The following is an 8335-nucleotide window of genomic DNA, read 5'->3' on the forward strand; positions in this document are numbered from 1 at the left end:
AATCAGACAATATGCTTTAGTGAAAGCAATTTGAAGCAGGCAAGTAGGTAGTGTCTGTCTGTCTACAGTTTGTAGTCTGGGCTGCTAACATCAAAATCACAGGTTTAATCCCAAGGAAGGATGACCAGGGACTAGAGCGATAATGAAAGCTCATCCCGTCTCTATCACTTTCCCCTTGAGCAGTGTACTTCAAGATCCTCTATGGGATTTTGTAAATATGTACTATATGTTATATCTCTATGGATTAGCTTAGACTATTCCTGTTTAACCACCTACTAGCTAACATCGAAGACTGTAACCTCTACATTTCTGTCCAGGGAATTGATTAGAAGCTTGACCTCAAAGATGGCCACACAGTATTGGAGACGTGAAGTGTATGAATTTCATCTGGTGAATGGAAAAGGTATCATTAAAATTGAACTTGCTGTCTGCCTCAGAGGTGAGCTTGGGATAAAAGGACCAGACATCTTGATTCTTCATACATTAACCCTTATTATGGTCCATTTAATAAAATATCTTTCTTCCCTTTCATTCATTCTAAAATGGCCAATTTCAATAGCCAGCAGCAAACATGATCTGTGTTAACAAAAAAACAAAAAACAAAAACAAAAAACAACCTGTGCAATGTGTGATTTTCTTCAAATGTTGAATGTATTAATATAAAAATGTAGAATATATTAAGCTTTATAAACTTATTTTGTTCACAGAGCTTATTCTACAATAATCCAAAAGGCAATAAAAAAATCCTATCTGTATTATGTTGAGGGAACCATGGTGATGCTATTTCTTTTTGAAGTTCAAGAAAAATCAGTAATTCTACAAAATAGTACCTACCTAAATTAAATCCAGTTACTTAATTTACATTATTTGTTGTAGAAGTTTGCTTACCAGGAGAAGTTAATCTAAAAGTCACCTAAAATTTTTCTTTTTAATACAGTTTTAGCTCTATCTACTCTGTAATTCCAGCAATTCCAATTTCATAAATCCAGCTCTGAGCATTATTTGGTCTACTACTGACTCATGGTCTGGAATAGTTTGTTCTTGCAGTGTTACATAAGGTGTAATTGGAGTCAACCAACATGTCAACCTGATTTTCTTTAAAAATATCGCACCCAAAAGGCTCTATGCAGACAAATGCGCAAAATGCTGCTTAAAGCTTTGGTGAGAAAGATCACGCCAAAGCCCTCAATAACTACAGATTCTGAATTAATCCAAAACTTCTAATCAAGAAACTAGACATGCAAATGAAATCAGGACATTTTCTCATTAAGCACACTCGAAACTGTATAAGATTCCACACCAGTCTCTTATTTAATATGCACACTGATGAATACAGGATGGGAGAGGACATGATCAAACGATAAACTTTATTTTCCCTTAAAGTTTACTGGGGATTGCAAAACAAAAGGAGACGAAGGAGCCGGCAGACAAATAGACTGACAGGGCTCCATCAGTGAGATAAACTACCAAAGTTAGACAAACTGCAGCTGGTTTCTGCTAGTAAGAGTCATGCCACTTTGACAATACTCTCTAAATTTTACATGAACCCATTTTCAATCCACTTAATTTGACAGCTAGCTCACAGTGTTTTCTGAAAGTGTGAAAAATAGTGCAAGAGAATAAAATTACATTTGCTCTAGATTTGAAACTGCAGAAACCACAGTGGTTATGGTTCTGAACTGGTATTGCATCAGAATTCAGAAATGTCTGCAACTGGACATCAGTTGGTGGTCCAACATTCCTATATGAGCCATTCAGAACTGGTCCAAAGTCAAAGTTGGAAATGTCTTGAATAATTTTTTTAAATAAAAATAAAAATTCCCCAAAAATGTATATGTACAGTATGCAAATTGTATAATATCCAAGGTACACATATCTAATTGTGCAATTAATTCTCATATTGTATTTTCAGAAAGTTTTGGAATATTTGTCCTCTCCCCAAATCTGTCACTGCTGAAACACAGTAATAATAATTTAATTAGAAGGGTTATATTGATCAATTAAAGGGATAGTTCACCCCAATATGAAAATTCTGTACTCACACTCAAGTAGTTTCAAACCTATAAGACCTTCGTTCATCTTCGGAACACAAATTAAGATATTTTTGCTGATATGTGAGAGCTCTCAGACCATTCATAGACAGCAACGATATTACCACGATCAGTGCACAGAAACGTAGCAAGGACATCAGTAAAATAGTCCATGTGACATCAGTGGTTCAACCGTAATTTTTCACAAAGCTACGATAATACTTTTTGAGCACAAAGAAAACAATTACAACATAATTTATTCAGCAATTCTTCCCCATTCTACCAACATTCTAACCCATCAATTTATTATCAGGAAGTATTTCTGTGTCCCCCTCTCTCATAGCTACAAGGTGTGAGTAGATAGGTCCCATCATTTTGAGGTAAATGTTTTCAAAAGTCTGAAAAATCTGTGTGTAACTTTAAGGAACGTCACTACCAAACACCTTTTTTCTGCAATTAAACACAGTTTTCTTGGGAGTTATTCCAGAATATTCCATAATCATTTTTATATGTATACCACTGTTCAGAACTGTGCTAGCTAACCATGTTCAAAAGTATCTGAAATTGTCACTACTGAAACAGTCACAAACATTTGGTGACGTGTCAGTAGTACATTTGTGTGTGTGTGTGTCTCCAAATTAAAAGTACCCAATAAATGATTATATGTATATATGTATATATATAAAATACTTAAATGTTGTAACGTATTAATCCTTCCTAATCATTTGGAAGAAGGAGGCGGGAACCGGCAAACAATCAAATTGAAACTTTAATTACAAAATAAACATAAAACAGCGCAACAGGTGGACGGCGACGGCTCCTTCGGTTTTGGGCAGCCGGCAGGAGTCCCCCGTTCCCTGCTCCTCCCCGTTCCGGCGGATGGCAGCAGGCTCCGGCCCCCTGGCGAACGGCGCCGACTCCTCCGCTCCCTCACGGACGGCAGCCGCCCCTCCACATCACGGGCGGCCGGCAGCGAGCTCGCCCGTCCCCGGCAACTCACTCCAGCCCACCGCCTCGAGCGTCCATGGCGGCACACTCTCTCGCCTGCTCGATGGCACCGCGGATTCACCACAGCAGCGAGGGATCTTCAGCAGCGCGTCCCTTCTTCTCCCAGGCTTCGGCACCACTGTAACGAATTAACCCTTCCTAATCATCGGGAAGAAGGAGGCGGGAACCGGCGGACAATCAAATTGAAACTTTAATTACAAAATAAACATAAAACAGCGCAACAGCTCCTCGCGGACGACTGTCGCACACAAATAAAAATCAAAACACAAACTAAAACCCAGGCCTGGTCCTCTCTCGTCCTTCACTGTCATCGCTCCGGTTTTATATCCCTCCATCTCCTCTGTGGGACTCGAGACCGGCGAGTGTCACAGGTGTCGCTCATCTCCAATCACTCCACCGGCCTCGCTCTGTTCCCACGTCCCTCGGCCCCGCCCCACTCGTCACAAATGTGTTTTTTGATTGTGGGACAGCAGTTTGCACCAATTCTGTAATATGGCCCATATATCTTACACATTATTATTATTATTACCTTATATTTTTAGTATAAATCAAAACTGTTTAGCTACAAAAGTATACAAAAGTATACAAAAGCTACCGCATTTATCCTTGTTGCAAGTGATCCTCATGTTGTCTGGGTCATATGCTTTAACATAGTTTTCTATCTGTAGAAACAACATGTTGTTTCAATGGCTTTATATAGTTTTTGATTTAAAACATTGTTTTTGATGACATATTTACGGTGGCCTAGTGGTGCACAACACAACGACATTAAAAAAGCAAACATAAGCTCACAACACAACGACATTAAGCCACAACACAAATACATTAAGCCACAACATAACTAAATTCTCACAACACAAATACATTAAGCCACAACACAACGAAATTCTCACAACACAACGACATTAAGCCACAACACAAATACATTAAGCCACAACACAAATACATTAAGCCACAACACAACGAAATTCTCACAACACAAATACATTAAGCCACAACACAAATACATTAAGCCACAACACAACGAAATTCTCACAACACAACGACATTAAGCCACAACACAAATACATGAAGCCACAACACAAATACATGAAGCCACAACACAACGAAATTCTCACAACACAACGACATTAAGCCACAACACAAATACATTAAGCCACAACACAACGAAATTCTCACAACACAACGAAATTAAGCCACAACACAACGAAATTAAGCCACAACACAACGAAATTAAGCCACAACACAAATAGATTAAGCCACAACACAACGAAATTCTCACAACACAACGAAATTAAGCCACAACACAAATACATTAAGCCACAACACAACAAAATTAAGCCACAACACAACGGAAGTGCTCCCGACCACTAGGGGGCAGTGTTGAAAGTTAAACACCGATATTTCATCGAGACGTATGTGTAACTTAATATGTGTAATCGATTTTTTAATGAAAAACGTGTTTTTTTTTAATGTTTTGATATCCTGATAATCTTAATGTATCGATTCATGAATCGAGCAAAAAATAAATTGATAATATTTGGACCGTTTAGCTCTGCTCTTGTACACAATGTTTTTCCTCAGGGGGGCTTATGTAAATCCGGTGCTGTGCGGGGAAACCATTGCTCTTTCCGTAGAGCTTTCAAATTGACAAGAGGAGAAGATTTTTCATCTTACAAGAACTTCCCCTGATGACTGTAAATGAATTTCATCGCACGGAGAAGGGCATTAAACGTTACATCAACAACTTTAGGGTGAGTATTGTTCTATCGTCTTCTAGCAAATCTAGCTAATAAGGCTGGATAACGCTGCTGCACTGACTTGATCAGCTCAAAAATAGCAGGGCTAAGTTAGAGTTTAGCTTTAAACTCCGTCCACCTCATCTTTTTATAACTCGTAAGAGATAGTAGAAATAACAGCAGGACTTCCGGTAATCCACGTTGATTTGCATCGGTGGTTCTGATAGGTGTTTGCTGTGATATAAACTTCTTCACTTGATATAAAGTATTTTAAATACTGTTGCCATTTTTAGATTGCCATGTATCGTAATAAATCTTAAAGGACCGTTCACACCAAACTATAAAGAAAACGATAAAGATATTTAGTTTTAAAAATCGTTCTCACTATTTAAAAAAAGAGTCCACACCACAGCTATAATGATAAAGAAGAGAAACAATATCATTGGAATTAAGAACTATTTTTTTCCAGCTGATGAACGATTAAAAACATTGACAGCCAATCAGAATCCTGCTATAACGAGCTCGAGAATGTAAAGCAGCTGACAAGCGTGTGCACGCTTAGAATAAACAGATTATATCGTTCGCTGCTGTGGACTCTATCGTTATCTTAATAGTTATCATTCATTGTGTGAACGGGGCTTTAGTCTGACAGTTATTGTTATATTTTCAAATTATATTATCTGTAACCTGAAGCTTGAATTAATTGTTCACATTTATATAACAGTTTTCCAGGGATCCCCAACACAAGCATGATAAAGCTATTCAGTAAAAAGCAAAAAAGATCAGAAATGGTTAAGAGAGATAGGGACATCCTTTGAAATATTACTGATCTCTTTACAGTCTATTGGCATGTTTGTAACATTATATAAAATATTAATTATTTGTCATAATTTATTTTAAATATAGAGTAATTTACAATGTAATAATTTAAAATGCAACTGAAAGTAATTCCAAATGTATCTGAAATCAGTTAAATATGTAAACCAATGTTATTATCTTCACAGATTATTTTAACGGACTCCCATCCATACTGTTGCAGCACTGTAGCAGACAGCACACTATTCAGAAGTGAGAATCAGTGCAGTTCCTCCTGTACAGAGCTGCACTGAAGGGAGCAGAGCTGGCACAAACCTAGAACAATGGTAAGTAAGAGAATTATCAAATTCTTTAATGTATGACATAATTAATAAACTTTGATTAATAATATTAACACGCCCCATTGGTATGCCTAGAGAGTCAAGCCAGGTCCTGTCAGTGGGATGGTGGTCCTGTTTTCAAGAGAGGAATCTCGCTGAGTGGTTAATCTAGGAGTAACGTGTCTAATATTGCTATTGATCATCTTTTCAAATCTTGCTTTTATTCATAATGTATAACATGCCTATTTGATTAGCCCTAACAGAAAAAAGACAAAAACACAATCATAATGATTATGGCTCTATTCATTATGCATGCAACTTGTAATGATGGTGAAATTTTTTTTTTCTTAATGGTCAATTTACACTATACCTTTGTTTTTCATCTCAGGAGAATGTTTACAGTGATGTCACCAGTGATCTGCCTGACCTAGCAGTCCTCCAAGTGGCAGAAGTGTTATAAAAATATAGTAACACACCATTACACTGTCATAGTTATTAGTATTTGTATTTTACATAACTATTAAAACTGTATCAAAGTTTAACAAATTTAATTGTGGATATTTACATGTTTACACTACACTGGTGAGCAAGAAAACATATTAAAATTACATATATTTGCACTTACATAATATTTAATTTACATTTTATATTGTAGTCTGTACAAATAAAACCAAATGAATCCATCCCAAGTTTTTTGTGTAAGGCTAGATCTCTCTGTGGAAGATCGACTGAAAGGTGGACCATGAAGAGGGGGAACTCATCGAAGGGCTGCAGAGACTGACACTGTCAAAATAAATGTTAAATAATTATGATACATGCATGTAATGTGTGCATCAAAAAGTGAAAATAAATATAACATTTTTTTTCTCTGTCACAAACAATACAATATCAATATTTACCATTGCATTGCTTGTTATTCCAACTTCTCTCCTCCCTGTAGCTGTCCTTGCTCTTGTCTCACGAACCATGTGGAATGCAGGTTCAATAACTCTCCAAAAGGCCATTAAATGGATCTACTTCTCAAATCTAGATTGGATGAGACATGTTTTCAGAAAATACACACCAAACAATGTAAAAAGTTTGTTTGCCTACACTGAACCTGAAGGATACTTAAAAATGTATAATGTATTGACATACAAGTGGAAAAAAGGTAGGTCTGTAAAAAGATTTTAGCTGGGGTTTTAGCTTATTCTCCCTCGTGACATTCTAAACTGTTCTGAATTTATTCTGTGGGGTCTATCTAGATAGCTGACTGACGGTAACATTATTTACAACATTTCTGTATGCCAATGAACAAAGCAAGCCATATGGGTTTACAGCGGCATAATGTTGAGTATATGATGACAGCTTTATATTTTTGGGTTAATCATCTATTAACAGGTATTGCCTTGATCCACGGAAGAGGTTTTTAAACAGACAGGCAACCACAGCGACAAAAAATAAATAATGACAATGAAAAAATTCACAATAGGCCTACATTGTGCTCGTTAATATAGTAATAAAGGTTTAGATCTTACCTACTGTAGATTCGCATGCTGTTGTCATTCTTGAAGAGGCGCCTGCAGACTGAAGTATCAGAAGTGATGTTGAAATCCTTAAATCTTACATTACTAATTTGAATCCACTTATTTCGAGTTTCTACATCCAGTGGAGAAGTGTGAAAAACCTTTGAGGAGCCTCACAAAACGGGTCACAGCAATAGCTGTGTAAACCACCCTCACAGATGTCTATGGAACTCTTCATTAAATAATTATATTGCTGTGGTATACTTAATTTGTCGTATTATAGCAAAATGTATAAATATTATGTAATATTCATCGTTTATGGATAAAAGTTTGCAGCTGGTAATGCACTCTTTTATTCGCCCTGAGATTTCACAGGAAATATGTAGTCTATTGCCCGTTTCTGCAGACCAACTGCCCCCTAGTGGTCGGGAGCATTTCCGTTGTGTTGTGGCTTAATGTATTTGTGTTGTGAGAATTTCGTTGTGTTGTGAGAATTTCGTTGTGTTGTGGCTTAATTTCGTTGTGTTGTGAAAATTTCGTTGTGTTGTGGGTTAATGTCTTTGTGTTGTGGCTTAATGTATTTGTGTTGTGGCTTAATGTCGTTGTGTTGTGAGCTTATGTTTGCTTTTTTAATGTCGTTGTGTTGTGCATTACTGGGCCACCGTACATATTAGCTGTTTCACCTTTCCCTCAAGATTAGTGAAGCACATTAAATTTTATGGGCAACATAAACATACTTAATGAAGAAGAAAAAATGCTGTTATGTTCTGTTATTTCATTATTTTAAAAAGTCCTGCAAGAACAGTAATGGTAATAAAAACAGATTCTTATCTTTCTACAAAAGTGCTTGTTTTGAAGTTTTGTAGTTAATGCTTTTTCTTGGGTTAAATTTTATTTAGATAGGAAATTGTAAACAT

This window comes from Carassius carassius, chromosome 29 (genome assembly GCF_963082965.1).
Source record: "Carassius carassius chromosome 29, fCarCar2.1, whole genome shotgun sequence".
Lineage (NCBI taxonomy): Eukaryota > Metazoa > Chordata > Actinopteri > Cypriniformes > Cyprinidae > Carassius > Carassius carassius.